General features: G+C 38.1%; 1 protein-coding gene across 2 annotated transcripts in view; it reads left to right on the forward strand.

The window, feature by feature from the left end:
* Positions 1-19,538: 19,538 nt before the first annotated feature.
* ITGB8 (integrin subunit beta 8) overlaps positions 19,539-20,235 on the forward strand; it is a 49,237-nt gene continuing 48,540 nt past the window's right edge. Inside the window, exon 1 of one of the 2 annotated variants that reach the window (XM_027639023.1) lies at positions 19,539-19,557. The gene's annotated coding sequence lies outside the window, so the exon portion shown is untranslated. Of the gene's footprint in view, positions 19,558-19,634; positions 19,736-20,235 lie in introns of those variants that run through there. The other variant, XM_027639021.1, reaches the window with a different exon arrangement.

Genomic DNA, 20,235 nt, shown 5'->3' on the forward strand with positions numbered 1-20,235 from the left:
GATAACATGAAAGACAAATAAAAAGCCAACAACATCTATTCTCCTCCCCCTGCCAAGAAAAAAATATCAGCTTAAGAACTAGAGAAGAGTTGTTCAATTTTCTTGTATGACTACAGCATGTTTGTTCCTCAGCAGTAGAATAAAGAGTTAACTCCTGGGACAGAGAAATTATGGTCTCATATTAAAAGAACTGTGGTTTTCCTCTTGGTTTAGCAAAAAAGCTAAAGATTTTTACCGATGTCAAAGTTTCAGGATGGTATTGTGCCTGATTGATAAAGAAACTATAACATATCAAACCATTAAACCCTAAAACAGACAAGATGAAAAGTTTATAACTGAGGTTGATAGGGAACAGAGAAGCTGAATGCAAAAATGGGACATAGGCAAGTTCTGGGAAGACTGGATTATTCTTTATGAGTGGTTATCTGCTGTTAGAAATATGCATAATCTGAAAAGATAATTGCTTCTGATTTTCATATTTTTACACTCCAATCTGACATTTGCATATAGGACGTCTGATTATGAAATAGCTGTTGATACATTTATTGTCTTCTGTTTGATTAGCAGTGTTTGGAAGAATGTTCTCAGTGGCTTCAATCTCATGCCCCTTTTATGACACAGGAATTTATACTGCTTGACTTGACTCAAATCTGTTCTAACACTGGAGTCCTGCCTTGAAATAATACTTCATTATATGGCTTCAGACATTTTACACTGTGTTTTTGTTTGGTTGGTTGGTTGTTTTTTTTTAATTAATGCTCCCATGCAAGTGAAAGGGCAGCTGTAGGAAAATAACATCTCATAATTCTTTTTTATTTGATTAAATGATCCTGTATTGTTTTTATCACTCTAATAAAAGCTGTCTTAAAGAAAAGTGTTATCACTTAATTTGTTCAGAGTTTTCCTTATAGCCTCTGTTCCTTGGGGCCCTGGAGAGAGAGAATAAAAACACACTCATTTCATTATTCTGTTGATAACATTAAAAATATGCCATAGTCAGTTCAGAGTTTCAGTATTTACATCTAGAAAATAGAGAGTGTGTGTACTTGCCTTTATAAAATATTTGAACACCTAAGCTAATCAAACTTCAACAACCTGAAGTGTAGAATGGCCCCCCAGGGATTTTTTTTCATTATAAAATCATGCTCCAGTTACATTTTTCATGTTTTTTTAGTTGCCTACATCTTGCTTTGTTTAGCTTTATTCAGTTCCATTATTCTAAGCTGAACTAAAATTTGCACTTTTAACTTTTAGTGAATTGTAAACTGTTGGACCCCAAAATTATACTCATAATTTGGATTTTCCCATTAAAAACCTGAACATCTGCACAAACTACATTTTTCTTTAGAGTGTAATATGGAGTCCCCCCAACCAATATTTGACATCATATTTTGATGGCAATATCTAGACAAGCATTAGTAACACTAGATGTCACTAAACCATCATTTCCTCTTCAAAGATTCTACTTAATAGTTTTCCATTTGGTAAGACATTCATATTTTATTAGCTTACTTTTCATCTCCAGATATGACTTTGTCTCCTATGATTGCTTTCCTTATCACCTACATTGCGTACAAATGATTGTGCTGTTCGCTTCTGTGGGGGGGAGCTTTTCTGGTCATTGTGTATAATTGTGTGTGGGGTCAGATAAAGCCATCTTGAGCACTTGTTTTTATAAAGTGCTCTGTTTTCACATAATCCAAGTAACACATGAACCCCAGTTTGTCGTACCTTAATGTGCTTTTTTGAACTAAAATACTAAAAATTTTCTCGCTGTTGGGAATATGTAAAGACTATTCACACCTGGCTTTCTGGGAAACTTGTTTTGGGTTTTATATGTACCAAACTACATATTTTGCTGAAACTTTTTAGAGGAAGCAGAAAATGAATATGCAAGAGCAGAAAGACAGCCATTCCTATGGTTATTACAGTCTAGTTCTCAACAAAAGCCACCTTGGCTCCTAAAGCCTACTTTGAAGGCGGTACAGCAGCTTACAGTTGTCTCTACACATCTGCCTAAGAGGGACAGAGGGCTATGTATTTCAGAAAGCCTCTGTCTTGAGAAACAACTCAGGGAAGGTAAAGAACTATTCTGGCCCTGTTGAAACACTACAAGAATTCCAACTCTGCCACTGTGCAAACATCTGGCGGGCTGTTCAGGAGGAGGGCTCACACTGAACAATTCAAGAGGGGTTCCAGCATTGCCTCTTACTTGACCATTCCTGACTCCTGGACTTCCACTTATCTTGTTCTATGTTGTCAATACCTAAATATCTCACTTTCATGCCATGCTTGACCATCACCACATCACTACAGCTTATTTAGAAACAATAATCTGGTTTTATGTCTTGATTTCTGACACTGAAAGTACATTTGTTCTGAAGGTAGTATCTGAGCTTGCCCAGTGTAATCATTTTAATGCATTTCCTCTGCCTGAAGAACCTTGCCACCAGCCTCTGATTTGTTATCTATGTGGTGTGGAGCATGCATTCTTTCCTTGATGGGATTTTAATATAGCTGTGACTCTTAAGAGTTACCAGAGATTACATTTGCCGTGTTTCTTTTTGATCTGTGTTATTCCTGTCTGTCGGTGGCATATATATACCTTTTTCAATGAAAGCAAAACTTTCAAACTAATTATCTTTTACAGAGCATTTTCCCTTCCTGTTTAAGCTCTTAGTTACACCTTGGTTACAGAAACTTGGTAACTCTAAACTTCAGTCAATTCCTCTTCTGTTTTCAAGGTCCAAACAATTTCTGTCAGACACGTAAATTAGGCTGGTTTATACAGCACTGGGAACATCTGTAGATCTTGGAAATTAAGATTTCCCTCATGAACCTCCATGGGCATAAATATATTTCTTTTAAACCCGACCTTACTAGTGAGAGAGTTACTAAGATTGAGACCCTAAGAGTCCAGCTAGTGTTTAGGTAAAGAATAGGACCAAACAATCTGAACTTCTGAAAACATTATTTTAAGAACCTACATCCAGAACTGAATGAAGAGGTTGAGTACTTCTTAATCAAACATTAGTGACTGTTTAAAAAAAAAAATAACTGTGTTCCAAAAATGAATTTTTTAAAAAATGAAAATGTAAGAGATCCAGAGAATTCACATTCAAGTACCAAGTTCTCAAGAAACTCGTTAAAGAAGAGGTATTCATGCATATACAGAAGCCCTCTGGAGGAGGGGTTTTGCTGCCAATTTCCCATTCGATCAAGCAGTTATTTGGAAGGGTTTCCAAGTATTTCAGTTCTCTAATGAGATTAATTCTGAGCACAGATACACATCTATATTAGGTAATACATATACTATAGAGAATTTATAAAAAACCCCAGTCAAGTTCACTTAGATACCTGGATGGTGGTCACAGCTGTAGCGAAATATTTAAAAATCTGTACATTATTGTCTATAAAACATCCCTGAAGAGAAGTCCACTTTCTTTAATAGCTTCCAGATGTATTAATGAAGCTTCCAGGGTATCAATGAAGGTGGTCTATCTAACTTGTAGCTTGAATATTTTCTTCTTCATGTTCCTAGAATCAGAGAATGGGTCAGGTTGGAAGGGGCCACAGTCAGTCATCTGGTCCAACCTCCCTGCTCAAACAGGGTCATTCCAGAGCAAACTGAACAGAATTGTGTCCAGATGTTCTTGAATATCTCCAGTGGGGGAGACTCCACAACTTCTCTGGCCAACCAGTTCCTGTGTGTGGTCACCCACACAGTAAAGAAATTCTTCCTAATGTTCAGGTGGAACTTCCTGTGCATCGGTCTCTGCCCATTATCTCTTGTCCTATTACTTGGCACCACTGAGAAGAGCCTGGCTCTGTCCTCTTGACAAGTTCCCTTCAGATACTTACAGACATTTATGGGGTCCCCTCTCAGTTGTATGTTGTTGGGGAACTACACAGTGAGGCAATGCTATAAAAGACTATGTATACTTAATTTCACAAGCTACTTGCAGAAAATGAGAGACCTATGAAAATAATGCTTTATAAGAAAAAAATACGGGAGCTGTTGCACTTCCAAAAAAGCAGTGCTGACCTTGGCAGGAGTTTTTCCTTTGGTGAATTACTGCTTAGAGGTCCTCTTATCCAAAAACTTAATGAAGATTTTTTGCTTATGCCAAGTGGCAGATGCATGGTTTTCAGAGCAGAAGCACTCATCTTTTCTCCCTCAGAAGTTCCACATGGGCTCAGCATATTTTACAGCAGTGAAGAAAAAGGAATACATTTTTACACATTTGTTCTGAATAGTGAACTCACAGCAAGCAAGATCCCTTTACATCAGCAAAGTCTTCACCACTGCTTTTTCTGCAAAGTTTTATCCAATTTATTGCTGATTTCCCCTTTTCTTTTAAAAGTACTTAGGAAATATCAAAAAAGTTTCTTTATTGTCCTTTATAAAAAAAAAATAAAATGTTAGAAGAATAGTTAATCTTTTAAAAGCTATTGCTAAAACAACAACAGATCATTCAGGATTAGGGATATTTTATTGTACTTTTGATGGAGAAAACAAAGCATAACAGGACAGTGTTTACACTAGTAAAGCAGTGTACTTATGCCTCAAATTACATTCCTCTGGGGAATCTATGTGTATCTGTATTTTGTCTTTGCTCTGGTCCATCTCCATAGCAACATGTTTGTTCCGATGGAGAATCTGGGTGAATAATTTCAAATTGAGCCTTAAAGTTTTAAAACAAGGTTTCTCTTCTCCATAAAATAATTATGGACAAAAGCAGTTTTAAAAAACTAATAAAATAAACACAATTTTTCTGTTGTTTCTTTTACCCTACTCTAGGCATGATTAGCTCTGAACAATCCTTTGATCTCTCTTTCCCATGATGTTCAGATTGGAAGCAGGCTTATCCACATGACTTCAGCAGCTGTTATAAAATCTGGGGGGGAATTTTTCATTTCAATGTCAATGGCTTACTGTATTCACTAATTATGTTGTTATTTACACATATTCTGAGTTTTTACTCAGAAATTGGGATCTACACTTAAAAATCCCCAAATAAGAAAAAAATCTCATGAGGAGAGGGGGAAGAGAACAGGGCAAGATGACTTTAAAATTACTTTCAGAATATAAAAGTTAATTTTAGAGTATCTCTTTAACTATAGTCAGTACCACTTCCTGTTCATATTTGTAGCTGTTCACTCCTTCATCTCAAGAAAAGATTCTATGGCTGAAAATAATTTATTGCTAAAAGATAACAGTGTTAAAAATAGGGTTTTAAAAAAAGATAATTGTTCTTTAGCATTAATGCTAATGAAACAATTGTTTCTTCATTTCTTCAAATGTGTGCACTCAGAGAAATAAAAAAAAAAAGGAGGGTATTTGCATGATTCTGGAAAATAAAATAAATTTAAAAAAAAAACCTAAGAAAAAAAATATCCCCCATTACATACTGTGTTTTTTTATCATAAATTTTCATAGATCAGTAAGTCTTTTAAGCCTAGTAGTAAAATGACCCAGGTAGTTTTTCAGTCAAATAATTTCATGAATTCTCTTGGAATTGCCTAATTTGTCTGACCAAAGTTAGCTTTCCTGCATTGCACAATACAGCAAGATTGAAAATCCTGTATGTAAACTGGCATAAAAGGAAGGACCCTTGTTTTGTTTTATTACTCAGGTGGTGTCAGCCTACTGAACCCAGCTCAGATAACGCCATTCATTCAGCTTAGCAGAATTATTGCTGCAAAGCTTGTTCCATTTTGCAATATTTTAAGGCAGATCCAGCATCTGCATCATCTGGAGATAACGAGGCTTTCATTCTTTATGTGAGCTATTCAAGCCTTATATCTGATACTCAGAAAGTTTTTGCAGATGGTCCATTCCAACCTGCTCTTTTTCTGCTTCCCCTCGGTTTGTACTTTTTTAGGCATTTCCCATCTGCCCGTTTTAAAATCTTTAGATAGGTGGAATTTCTGGTGAAAGGAATGAATAATTTCAATCTGCTTCCCAGTCATGCCACGTGCGCATTAGAGTTGGCATGCCCATGGACCTGTTTTATTTAATAGTGATTCACTGCTGCATTTCAGTCACAGACTACAGACAGTGAAAGAGAAATGAAGTGTCAATTATTTAATTGGCAATAATAGACTGTACAGAGACAGCATTATCTCTTTTCAACTGCAAAACAATGTTTATTTACAGGATGGGTTCCCTACATCACCTAAGTAAATGGGACATACAATTATGAAAGTGGTTCCTGAATATCACACAGAACAATATGCTTGAATCATACAAAAATAACTGAGAAATAGCTACTGAGTAAAGAAAGATGGTATAATTAATTTTGAATATAAATACGGAAAGAACTATAATCATATTCCACATGATAAGAAAAAAAGAAATTAAGAAATATCTGTGAAAATTCATTTTTAATAATTTAAGACAATCTTTCCTAGTTCAGCTATGTAAAAAAGGGAACACATGAAAGGATGGCAGTTTTGTTTGGAACTAAGATTGGCTTTCCATAAGGCATGTGTGACTTTTATTATCTCAATGTGTGTGCAACCATCTTCAGATTTCAGGTTGCAATCCACTGGATTTCAGTGGAAACTGGAAGGAAAATCAGCTCCTGCCTAAGTCAAATATCCAAAATTATGGTACTCAGTTCCAAGGTACTTTGAATCCTGGGCTATTTTTGAAAATCTGGGTTCAGTATATCGCAGTCCACTCACATTTGTAATTCAGTACTTTTGTTGGAAAACTGTAAGAACACCTGCAGAAAGAAAGAGGAGCATGTTCACCGGAACTGAAGGTACTGAAAACAAATTATTACTCAGGTTTGTGCAGTTTTAGTGCCTGTCCTAAAATTCAAGCTGGTAAATATATCCTGTAGTGTAACAATCGTGTACCATGCCACAGGGAAAACCACGGGCATTCATCGTTCTGTGGAATACAAATTTAAAAAACAAGGCAGCAAAGTACTGAAAGATGGTTTTATGTCACATAAAGACAGAAGAATTAACAAGCATGTCAGGAATAAAACACTGAAATGTGAGAAGAAAAAACAACAGATTCATTTCAATAAATTATAGTGATTAGCAAGTATCACATTTAGCTTTTTAAAAGCTGGTGGATAGATATTTCAATGAGATGCTATTAAAAGGCTAAAAGCCTTTTCCTACCAAAGTAATACTTGGAGACTCCCCATCTAATAGCAAACAGTCATGGATAAATAAGTTCTTCTTTCCAAATCCATGAACTGTCTCTAAACATGTGGAGACATCCTAGAAAGCCCCTGGGAATACTGTGTGTGCTTTGGATCACATAATAACTAAATGACTTTTAACTGTGGTTGCACTGGAATCTGTCTCATACTGGAGGCTGTATGAGGATACGTAAGTTAAAAGTTAAACAGTTGAAAGTTAAAAGTTAAACAGTAAAAAGTTAAAAGTTAATGAACTGAACAAAATGAACCAGATTACTATTTATCAGTTTTTGGGACTGCATATATTTTGTATAGTCTCATCTCATTCTAAATAAACACTACAGTGTCCTCATGAAGGACACAGTGGTATGTCATGTTGGAGCAGGTTCTTTTCAGAAAAGTCTGCCTATAAATCTGCTAAAGAAAGATGGCCAAGGAAATGTGCTTTGCACTTTGAAGATAATTTGGAAATATCTAAGGTATTTGAAAACTTGTAGAAGTCACTTCCACTTATCTTTTGCATATGTAAGTTTTACTTCAAAATAATAAGAATTTTGTAAAGCCAGAATAAGGGCACAATACACCATACTATTTGTGTAAGAGACAGATTGACATTCCCACTCACCAAAATAGTAAGCTAAAAGTTAGGGTGCTTTTTCAGAATTTGAAATTTATTAATCCAGGGAGTGCCTTAACTAGTACATTAGCTTTTCCACCTTGGGTTGGAGAACTTTTCCCCAGTATGATCTATCCAAGTCTATGCATTGCCAGAAAATATAATGGTTTCAGAAGAGGAAAAAAAATTACAGTTAACTTCTTGATGGCTCTATGGATAATGAATTAAGAGTGTGTTATTGCCTGCTAGAATATGACCTAGCTAACTGGGGATAATATTAACAAGCAAGAAATACTGCTTTCTATGGAGCATCCATAAGGAATTGAAAACATCTGAGACACTACAGTATGAATCAGCCAAATGTAAACTGGCATCAATTAGCCAAAAAGATGAACCCTTTCGACGCCTTCTTTTTAACACTCCTTCAACTCTTCTTCATCGGCTTTATCACAGTCTTCTTCCAGGAAATATTCTTATCCAAGATTCAAAATCATCTTGTTGACAGCATGGTCTTAAGTGATGAACATTACTTACAACATTTACATTTCAGACTAAACATAGATATACTCATTCACATAAAATAAAATCCTTTATATGCATGGATTTTATGTGACAAATATATAAAAAGACAGAACAAAATTTGCCATCATAATAACAAAATTATCTAATTAAAATTTATGCCCCTGTCAACATTCCCTAAAGCCTACCCATTGCACTGAGTAGGCCATGGATCATGCCTTTCTCCGTAATGGTTCTTCCTAAACCATTGTTCCTGAAAAGGCTTACCTAGAAATATAGACATAATTTCTGTTTTTTCTATTTCATCACCTCCTCTGTAGCTCTGGTTCTCTGTAGTGTTTTGTTTAGAAAGTAAGAACACTTCTGCTTTAGTGTTTCCCTCTATTTAATACTGTTGTATAGCAGGCTGTGGGTGTTGCCTTATTTGAAAGCCTTGGCCACTTAAAACGTAGCTGTCAGCAGCAGTTGCTAAGAAACTACAACCTAACCGCTTTCAAATACGGTTTTGCTAAAGTGCAATTACCCACACCTGCTATTATTATTTATATGAGCTAATGTGTAATTCCTTCTTCACCATACTGGACACGTCGTCTCCTACCTTCCATTTCACTAAGCCCCTCTTTCTGGCAACTTGTGAGATCATTTCTCCTCTCATCCAAACAAACATTTCAAACCACTGGGCAGGGAAATGTGCCACAAAATTTCTTAGTGTAGCTTAGAATAAGTCAGCACATGAATGCCCAGCTGATCACTGTTCCTTAGAAAACCCTTATTATGAGACAGAGCCTCCAAATAAATTTTCCCCCAAGAGAGACTGCATGTCTGAAGAGGAGTGGATGGGCACTTTTTACTCAAAGAAAATGTTTATGCAGTAATAAATTATTTAGCTAAAAAGTAAGTGGACCACTTAGCAAATCTGCCTCTAGTAAGTCAACCTCCAATGTTTTGTTATACGAGCAAACAAAATGCCAGTAATAAGGAATATACACTCGAGTGGGTGCCTTACGGGTAGAAAACTTTTATCCTTACTTTTTTTATCATGTAAACATCTATTGGTGCCTCTCGAATAACAAGGGCATCTTTTAGAGTATTTTGGATGTATTCCACATCAGCTCAGACCATTCTGTTTACTAATTAATTTTAACCATGTGAATTAGATGTTTTCTTCTTTCCTTTCTGAATGTGAATGCAGAAGCCTTACAGTCAGTCAAGCAGGGACCTGAAAGAGAGGAAGTTTGGGACAGATAATGGGAGTGAACAATTAAAATGCAAAGAATTTGTAAAGCTCGATGAGGTGAACTAGTATGCAGCAATGCATGCGTATAAGGGGGTAAATAGCCTTAATAAGAAAAGCATGGTACCTCTCCACAGGTGGGAAAAGACAGGCTTGCTTACCTCTTTCCTTCCACTCTGCTTCCACTGAGAGCTAACTAGACCCGAACAAGCGAACAGGCTCAGCATGGAGGCAAATGTATTAGCCCCAGTCCAGCTGTGTTTTATAACAGCTGTACATCTTCTGAAGAGATGCTTGAGGATGAAGATTCGGAAATACGGGAAATGGGCCTTACGTGTGTCTCCATTCATTCAGATGGGCTCACACAAGATAGAGAATATGAAAAAAAAAGGCAGTATAAAGGGAAGACAAAAATAATCTTGTTAACTAGTAAATACCCACATACTCAGGCAGACCTTACTCGTTCACAAACTGCTTAAAAGAAAGTAACATATTCAAATGCAAATCTTGTTAGTCACTGAACCACTAGTCATTAGCATTAAACTACTTGATTTTTAACATCTGGTTTGTAATCAGGGTACAATTTCTTGTCTCAATGCTATATTTGGATATTTTTTCTGCATATATACAGGGTTTTGGCACTGCAATGTTGAACACTTGGGCCTATCTGTGAGGTGATGAGGCGATGCACGATGCACGCTGCATTAAACTGCAGAGGTAAACAACGTGATTTGTAGCTGCATGTAATTGTTAATTATGCAAAGAAAAAAAACAACTTTGGTAACAGTACAATTAACAAATGAGGCTATTTGTAAATCTCTCATTTTCTAGTTTTAACTCCCAAACCACAAATGTAGTCATGTTTTCTTGCATGAAAATGACAGTAATTTGAAAAAAAGTAAGCTCTGTATTGAAAGATATTGTGCAGTTATTTGTAACAACAAAGATTCATTTTTTCCCTAAGAGAGTCCCTCAAGACTACAGTTTCTTTCAAAGAGTTTTATTTTCATTAACAAACATTTTGATACCTCTAGATAACTTAATTGCCCACTGTTAGAACATATTTTAACACATCTAACTGCAGTAAAGTAAACTCAGGATTTGAACAAGTCCATTTTGTGAAAAAAACAACAACCCACCATTTTCACAAAACTGTGCTTTAGAGTGGAATGGCAATAATAAGCCAGAACTATAATTCCAGCAGGTATCACTTAAATGAACACCTTTGGAAACGCAGTCTCACATGGCATGCCCCAAATTGCTCAGGAAGGTTGCAGAAGCATTACTATGTGGGAGAGGCAAGGGGACCAGCAGCCTCCACTCTTCATCTATGATGGGCCGTGGGGCACAGGAGATACATTCCAAGAGACTACCAAGGGTTTCCAGTCTCCAACCAGATCTAGACCCACATTATCATTCATGTTCTGAGCGCAACACGAAGGCACTATACTGAACAGCGGTTTATAATAAATTTATCGACAGGAATAAGATGTTAGGCTTCAGGGTGTGCTTTTAACAGTTCTTTGAAGGAGTTTGGTGGAAGGGCAACAGACCATGGAGGGAACTCCCAGGTGCATTCCTGCATATCTAGATACATCCAGCTTCATCTGCATGAATTTTTATTTGTTTTACTTTTGGATGGATTAGAAATTCATTCCTCATCATATCCTTCTTGCCACCTGAGGCAGAGACCATAAACCACACTACTAATAAATCTAGGGACTCAAACTGCAGCCCTTGGCTGCCACCTAAAGGTTTCATATACTCCTTTAGAGGATACTATCAGACTCCATTCTCATGTTTGGAATGGAAAATGCTTGCCTGGTATTATTAAAGGCAACCTCTGTGGTTGCTATTGCTAAAAGAGATTAAGGGGAAAAAAAATCGCTCTAAAAAAAAACAAAACACCAAAACAAAACAAAGGAAGTTAAAAAACCATGCTAGTTCAACGGTGCTAACGAAAGAATGATTTCTTCTCTCTGCATATACTTTCAACTTGAAAGCCAATCTAAAAAGAAAATAAGGAAAGAAAGGGTCACATTACTTGGTTTTAGTAAAAGAAGACAGCCAGAACAAAGAAACATATAAAAGAAAGTATAAACTGCTGAGCAATGGATGGATCAAGAGCAAAAAGAGGTGGTGTGCCCAGCCACCATTTAGGTAAAGCTGATGGAAAAGAAAACCCTGGCCATGACTCCTTTTGGCACCAAAAGGCAGAATTCTTCCTCAACCCTCCATCTAGCTACAATTATCTATAATTCTCATCAATTAACTCAAAATTGTTGTCTTATTCACCCTGTCTGTACTAGATGGGCAATATTAACTTCTTTCACACATTTTTTAAATCTATTATAAAATTTTTAATTTTAATGAACTATCAATTTTACATAACAAAATCATTTGTTGGGAAATCTTTTTCTAATATATCTAGAATGTCTGATATTATATGGTAAATGTTACCTTTTGCTCCTTGTATAACTGGACCTCCTCCAATTTTTTTTGGCTGTAGAATATAGAGTATGGATCTGAATTAGAACGAGGGCTCTGAAGTGATATGGCCACATAGTATTAGTGTCATACTACCAGAGAATCAACCTATAGTTTGAAATGGATTTGTAGTCAACTTTTTAGTGTTAAAGTATTACTACTGAACAATCTCATCATTTCTGTGATTACATCCTGGAGCACAAACAGTAAAGAAAAGAGCATACTAAGTAGGAGGTATTTCAAGAGGGAAAAAAACCTTATACCATCACAAGCTCAAAGAATTTCTGGACAACGAAAAACTGTATTTCTTATGGTTTGGGTTTTGAAATTTAATCCTGATTTACATATCCAACTTCATTTTGACTCTCCACAGGATCTGGTCTGTTTTATTTTCAGTTCATCCTCTCCTCCTACAGGAATGACACCTCTCATGTTCTCATAGGGAAGTGGACTGACCCACTGACTGTTGGTCAGTTTTAGTGATGCACTAAAAAATAAAACAAGAATCTACAGAGTGGTTTCCACCCACACATGGGAAGAAGCTTAGCGACAACACCATTTTGGCCCCCACTGTAAAAATGAAAACCCAGAAGCCATCAGTAAATTCATAACTGTGCATTTTCAAGCTGTGATCACTGTTATTTGCAGTATTCCTGGGGAGACAGTTAATACCTAAGGGCAAAAGATCTAGTCATCCTCTTCTATCCTTTTGAGTGGTCCAGGTGTCTATGTCTTCTGTGGCACACATCGTTATATTCAAATTTATTACCTGGATTACATCTCTTGAAATCATAACCTTCCATGGCAGTTACTATTAGGATAGTTTGTGCATAAGTAAGGTACATGTCACTGGTACCCATACTGCCTGTGCTGTTGGCTCTTCTCTCTTTTACTTCAGTTTCGCACCTGTATTATTCTGTTGAGCGTGGTGAAATTTTAGCTTAATTTGATGTAATGTAATCCTTACTTCTTTCAGAGTCAGCCAGGACACATCTTCTGCAAACTGACATCTTGTGTTCCATTTTCTCTTCCAAGTCCAAGTTATACAATTTTGTTAATTACCTGTAGAAGTGTGACATTAATAGAATTGATATAATTTAAATCAAGAAAGAATGATAATGGTCATCTTTTCTAACATCCTGTGTTGTATAGGCTATACAAATTCACCTAGCAATTCAACATGAACACAACTGTCTGATCTATAGTCACTTACTTATACAACCATTGAGTCTTGAATTCAAGACCACCCATCGTGGAAAATGGTGCCAAATAAGAAGTTTTATCAGAAATATTTTTCTTCAAACACAGTTAGGCTTACTAAATTACTTTGAAATCTCTATTTCCCCTTATTCTTCCAGTGTTCATTAATGTGTCATGTCACATGAGGATTATTTACCGGTACAGTATAACATTAACTAAATTCTAATGGAACAAATTACTAGCTTGTCTGTAACTTAATTATGTAAAATATTTTCCATTTGAGATAAAAAGATAAGGTCTGTCAAATCCTAAGGTAGCTGTGTACTCTCTTCAAGTACATGCTACCAGTATGACCTTAATTTTGGTCCTTAGTTTATACTGACTCTTTATATATTGCTGAACAATTCAATTACTTCTAGACTGCCTCAACTCAGGCTGGAAGTATTTGTCCCCAAAAACGTGATGTCTGTTCCCTTGCAACACATGAATCCCACAGTACCTCTCATGTCTTACCTTGACTCCCATCACAGTTGGGACCAGTTGCTACAGCAAAGGTAGAAATCATCTTAAAAGGAACACATCACTGTGGGGCCACAGGGGAAATTTCTCTGCAGCCACTGATAGTGGTTCTTGTTCTGAAGCACAAAAGGTTACCTTTGTCATGAACTTTTATCCTGGATAGTGTAAAGACACATAAAATTCATATAAATATCTCATCTATTTTTAAATCCTGCAAATTTCTTACCTGGAGCAAATGAATTCCACAACTTAATTATACTTTATTTTTAAAAGAATCTTAGCTTTATTATAGTATAAAGGAAGAACAGTAAAACTAATAACTACAGCTCTACTGGAGCCTGGAATTAGACAAGCGAAGATTTACTGATATGAATTAAAAATACAGAAGTAGGGATGTCTTTCAGAAGTAGGGATGAACTTGTGTGAGGTGCTGCCCAAACATACATGCTTCTACACCAAAATGAAAACAATCTAAGGATAAGCAGAATGTGGGAGGCAAGAAGATGTATATGCAGACACGTATTTGAAACAATTAGAAAAATCAGTAATTTTTTTTATTATTTCTAAATGTCCCCATCTGCCTTCATTCTTTCCTGATTTTCCCACTAAATGCTTCTTGATTTATTTTGGCTGCCATTTGAGTGGTGAGTCTTGAGCAGCAATCTGGTGAGAGAGGGGAGGGGATATGCAGATAAATACCCCACAGAGAGCATCCAGGTTTTAATGTGCACACCCTGCTTCAAGACTGAGAACAAGTTCAGATGAAATCCTGTCAGGGAGGTTCAGAACCTTTGGTAATTCTGGAAAAACACACACTCCCTGTCCATGTCTACACACATACACACACTTGCCCCCTCTGTCACATGAACACAGAGTGTGGCCATGGGATTTTTCCACTCACCAGCCACAGCTCAATGCACCAGCTTAGCTATGGGGAGGAGAAATGATTTGCACTCGTCAATCACCCCATTACAAACTCCTGCATTGCAACTGTAGGATACTTTTGAGCTTGATTTATAGAGGTGATACTAAGCTAAAAATGAACTTTAATTTCTGTAAACAATACCAGTGCTGTTTCTTAACCACAACTTACCTTTACCTTTCAACCTTTAACACCTAATTTCCTCAACAGGAACTGTAGTCTTTCAGAAGTCCCGAGAAATATTTCCTATTAATTATCTACTATAGTCTATGTTCTTTCTACCAGTTCCTTGTAAAATATTACAGAGGAAACCTCTGGGAAATAACAAGTGAGCTCATGGTGACAGGGGTAAATATGGGAATTTTCTCTGAAAACTTTCCAAAATGTTCTCAGGCCTGCTGCATAATTATGGAATATTTCATCTCCACCCTTGGTAACACAAGATCTTGGGGACAGAGAAGGCGTGAAATCACCATGGAAAGAGGATGAGGAAGAAGATGCAATGCTGCAGCAGCAGCAGTCATGACCTTAGAACTCCATTAGGGAAGTGAGACATAGGGAGGGGGTAGACTGGGAAAGCAAGAGGCCTGTAAAGTATCTGAGGATTCATCCAAACTGACTGTGGGAGAGTGGAGATGAGACAAAAAAAAAAAAAGGAGAGAAGTAAAACCTAAATTTTGAGGAAGAAGGAAATGAAAACACCCGAGGTGTAACACCGTCACTTGATTGGCACCTAAGCTGGTTCTCAGCAGTAAGTGGAGATAACATACCTTTTTCAAGTACCAGAGAGAAAGGCAGGAGACAGGCAACAAGAACAGAAGGAAATGGGTGGAGGTAAAGAAAGAAAAACACATAGAGTGCCAGTGTTCTGTGGACAGTTTGAGCTTGCAATAATAACAAAATAATTCTGATAACAGTGTGTGACTGTTGCTAAACTGCACAGTGGCTGTTGCTCCTCTGTAGAAATAAAAGTGTTGTTTATGTCAGAAACTGTTCTTTGAAATGTGTATTTTCAGAGTTCAGCAGCTTCAGTGTCTGTGGATCTACGCTTACATCTATTGAGATGAAACCTGGCCTTCACCTATCTTCCATGGAGCTGGAAAACAACATAGCATCAAAATTGTTATGACTGTTTTTGGGTGGGCTGCAGTCCTTTGCAAATACAAAACGAAGTAAAACTAAATGCTCTTCTTTCTCTGTTAGTCACTGAAGGAAAACAGGAAAATGGCATACAGATCAGTAACACAGATCTGGTCTTTGGTCCTTCAGGCAAACGTCCCACTGAAATAAGGTTAATGAAGTAACTCATTTGGCCTATTGCTCTTGTATCTATTCCTTTCAGAAATCAAGCCATGGTGCCTGTAAATATGTGATGTAATATCTGGAAAATATTAATGACAGTATATAGAAGAATCCCAGGTAAATTTTATTCTTTAAAATTTACTTAGGGGAGCTCAACTCTCTGAAGTCAGAAAGACTCTCAAAACAAACTACAGTAGTATTTGTCAAAAGGAAGAAAACACTTCTATCTAAAATACCAGTTCCATCACATAAAAATGCATAGTGGAAGTACCAAAATATCTTAGTGTAACAGTGTTCTTTAAAACTCTTCATGTGACAACAATTAAAATGTTCTTCTTCCAGAATACATCTGTTCAACTGAATATACTGCTGGGGTTTTTCAGTAATTACTTCCAGAAAGAGGTTTTTAGACCATTTTAATAAACAATCTAAGCTTTGACCACTTGTTACATGTATATTTTTATGCTTTTAAGAATCCTAGTGGAATTTTATAGATAATTTTTTATGCTTTCTTGTCTCTAGAAAAATCATTCTACTTAAACAGAGGAGAGGGACACCTTCACTGAGACTCCTCAATGCTAATTTACAGATCGGTTGTCTGCACTACAAATGTCCTAGAAAATGAGTGTCTGCATAGAGCTTAAAGCATTGGGTTTGACCTGGTAAACCCTAAACAGAATGATAACTTCTCACCTGAGAAGCCACTGCTGTCTCTGTCTGAACTGCTTGCTGATCATTTCTGTTGAAAAACTATCTTCACTGCCTTTTTTTTTTTTCTTACAATGGTCTGAAATATCTTAGGTTTATTGTCTTATAACACAGACTTCAGCAGGCTTGTCGCAAGCACTGAAGTACACAAGATCAAGATCTGGGACTTCTAGAGGATTACATACTCTATTTTTAATATAGAAATTTTAGAATTCAATTGTTTATATAAGCAAGGAAGAGAAGTGTACCACCGGGGTTTTGCAAGTAATTTTCTACAGAAAAGCAGAAGGGAGGCATTGCTGCCATATAGATTGCCATGAGCAATTGTATCTGACAGACAAGCATATGATCCATTTAGCTAGTTATATAGCAAAGAAATACAATTTGCATGTCCGTGGGATCAAGTAAAGTCACCAAATCCAAAACAATTACTATACTCTAGCAGGATTTTATATTATTAAAATAGGGAAGTTGGGGGAAAGTACAAATAATTTAAGTACACCATAATGCATTTTACGGGGATTTTAATTGTGTCTAAGATGCCATTTCTAATGTAAGAAATCACAGGACCTCCTGATGAACACACAGTGCATTTTTTATTTTAAAAAAGTTGTGATATCAGAAGTTGTAAAACACCATCAATCTTCCCTTTGCAGCCTTGGTTTGGACTCTCCCCCATGAAATGGCACATTAAAGATGGTTGGAAATATTCAACCAAAAAAGGAACATGGGTTTTGTAAGAAATGTTTTGGGGTTTTTGACCAGCTCTAGTTAGCATTCATTGCAGATGCAATATTTTCAAAACTGTTTCCTGAAAAGAGAGGCTGTTCACCAACACTGTGATAGAAAATTGTATTTTGTTTTCAATAAAACAAATGTAAATACTGAAAAGAAGCCACAGTTATAACACTTCAAGAAATTTGGTATACATGTAATAAAAAAGAACTACACACTTTCCACCATAGAAATTCATAGAACAGCACAGGTTGGAAAAAGCCTCTTGAGGCGCAATGAGCCCTCTGCTCAAAACAGATCTAATTAGTTCAGGCTGCCTGGGGACCTGTTCAGCAGAGTTTCAAATATCTTAAAGGACAGAGATTCCATAACCACGTTACTTCAATGATTAATGGCCCTGTGGATAGGACAATGGATTGAGACTTAAATCCATTTCCAGTTGTCTTAAATTCCTTGATCTGTGTCTGTTATGTGACCTTGGATGACTCAGTTTCTCCACTTGCAAAACTAGAATTATTATTCAAAACTCCTGCATAATTATATTATTGCATTATAAACACTGCCTGAACAACAATTTATTCAAAGATGCTATCACTGCAAAGTAAATGTTTTTAAGTCTTTGGATCCCACCATGGGAGGAATGAAGCTAAAGAAACAGGAAAAAGCTGCACTTTACGTAAACCAGCAGAATACTTTACACAGTTACAGTGGCCTGCACACACAGAGGCCTAAACTATTGGCACCTTTAGCTCTTGGCTTTTTACTGCTGATCCTGGTAACTTTAACTATTCAGGGTGCACAGTTCACACCCAATACTGACATCCTTTTCATTATGTTCTCAGTGTTTAAAGTAATGACTAGCCAGTTTTCATTCTAGTTACCGTATTCTCTGATTTTATATAAAAAATATCTGAATTTTTTTCTTCCCCATTAAACCATAGGTATTGTCTTTCTGCCTAGAATGCCAGATCCTTGGATGTCGTTCTCATCAGGAGTAGAGCATGTAATGACTCTGATTCCTATCTGTATGATGAACAGCCTTTGCTTAGAAACTTGCAAGATAATTCATGCTGTTGAGGACAGAGCCATTTTGTTTATGTTGCTTATGATAATTTACCTTCTGATCTGATAAAAAGATTCATACAGAATACATCTGTATGGAATATTAGCTGTATCCTTCCATCAGCACTATTTAGACTATGCAAGTGAAAATCCCAAAGTAGAGAGATCTCAGTTTCGATGACTTTTGCTTCTGTTGGCATTTTGTTTAAAGATATTTCCTTGAGTTTGTATATGTCTCATCCTGAATCCCTTTTTTCCAGATACGTTTGAATCACCATAAATTTGCAACATCATGACCCAGGAGTTAAACATAGTGTCCAATAGGAGTAAATTGAGTTTAGTTCATGTGTCACAAGTATATCTTATTTCAAATAGCACCTAACAACTCTCATGGGACATGTAGCTCACTACTTACAGTATTTGAGACTGTGACCTCTGAAATCATAGAGCTTTTAGGTCAGGAATGCCACAATAATTGAAGTCCTGTAGATGCTACATTTTTATGTGACCATCACTGCATGTGACTTTCTCACATCCCCTTATCCCCATCTGGGCTGTTGCCACTCGAGGAATGACAGTCAGATGTCTGAAACGGGATTTTTCCAAGGTGAAGCAAAGGAGATGATACAGTGTTTAAAAACTCCCAAGAGTGCAAATATAGGACTATTCCATTGCCAACTCCTCCTTAGCACCCTTGAACAAACCCAGTGTAGGTTCAGTTTCTGATCTTTGACATGCAGATGATAAATAATCCATAAATCCATGAGGCTTAGCACAGGGTATAAAGAGGCTTTCACAGACTTTCATAAGGACAGTGAAACAGCACACTATTTACACTGCTTGCATCTGCAGGATTTATTAACGTTGTACCGTGCACAGGCAGACTTGGGTGGTGCATCGACATGCTATTTTGGGATCCTGCCTGCACTGACATCTGTTCTGTCATTAGGATCAGAAAGGAAAGGATGACACCGGGCTGGCCATGGAGGGCTCTGTGCTCGGCCCGGGGCCCCGAGGCCGGCACACCTCCCCGGTAACCCAGGCAGACGGGGGGCCCGGCCACCGGCGTGTGACAGGGAGAGGTGCCCAGGTGCGTTTCACCTGCCGGGAAAATACCTCCACGCACCGCGTGCCCGGGGAGCGGAGCCCTCGAAAGGAGCACAGTGACACGACCGGCAGGAGGGCCGGGGAGCGGAGCCGGGCCGGAGCTCGCACCTTGGCCCGGCGGGGCTTTCCTGGCCCGCACGTCGCGGTACTTTCCGGGCACGGTAACCTTTGCTTTACTCCCACTGCGCCCGGAGGGGTGGAAACTCCGGGCAGAAATCACTCGGGGAAGGCGGCAAAGAAGGGGAGGTGTGTTTAGGTGACATTAAGTGATCGGGGGCGGTTTGCCGGCCCGCACCCTGGTCCAGCGCGCTGCACCCAGCGCGGCGCTCCGGCGGCGCTTGCGGGGCCGGGGGACAGCGCTGCGGGGTGAGGAGGAGGCGATGGGGGTGAGGGTCGCACGAGCGAGCGGCGGCGGCGTCACACGAAGCGAGGGCCGGCCCCGCCGAGGGGCAGAGGGGCTGCCACGGGGCCAGGGCGGAGGGCGAGGTGCGGCAGCGGGCGGCGCAGCGTTGCGTCCACGGCCTTCGCCCGCCTCCCCGAACAAAGCGGCGCGGGCGGACGCAGTGACTTCACCGCCGGGCCCGCCCCCGCCCGCGGAACCTGCCCCGCTGCCGTCTCCTGGCAACCGAGGGGAACCGGGGGGACCCGCGGGCCAGGCGCG

The sequence above is a fragment of the Corapipo altera genome, unplaced genomic scaffold (assembly GCF_003945725.1).
Source record: "Corapipo altera isolate COAL_440 unplaced genomic scaffold, ASM394572v1 44, whole genome shotgun sequence".
Taxonomy (NCBI): Eukaryota; Metazoa; Chordata; class Aves; order Passeriformes; family Pipridae; genus Corapipo; species Corapipo altera.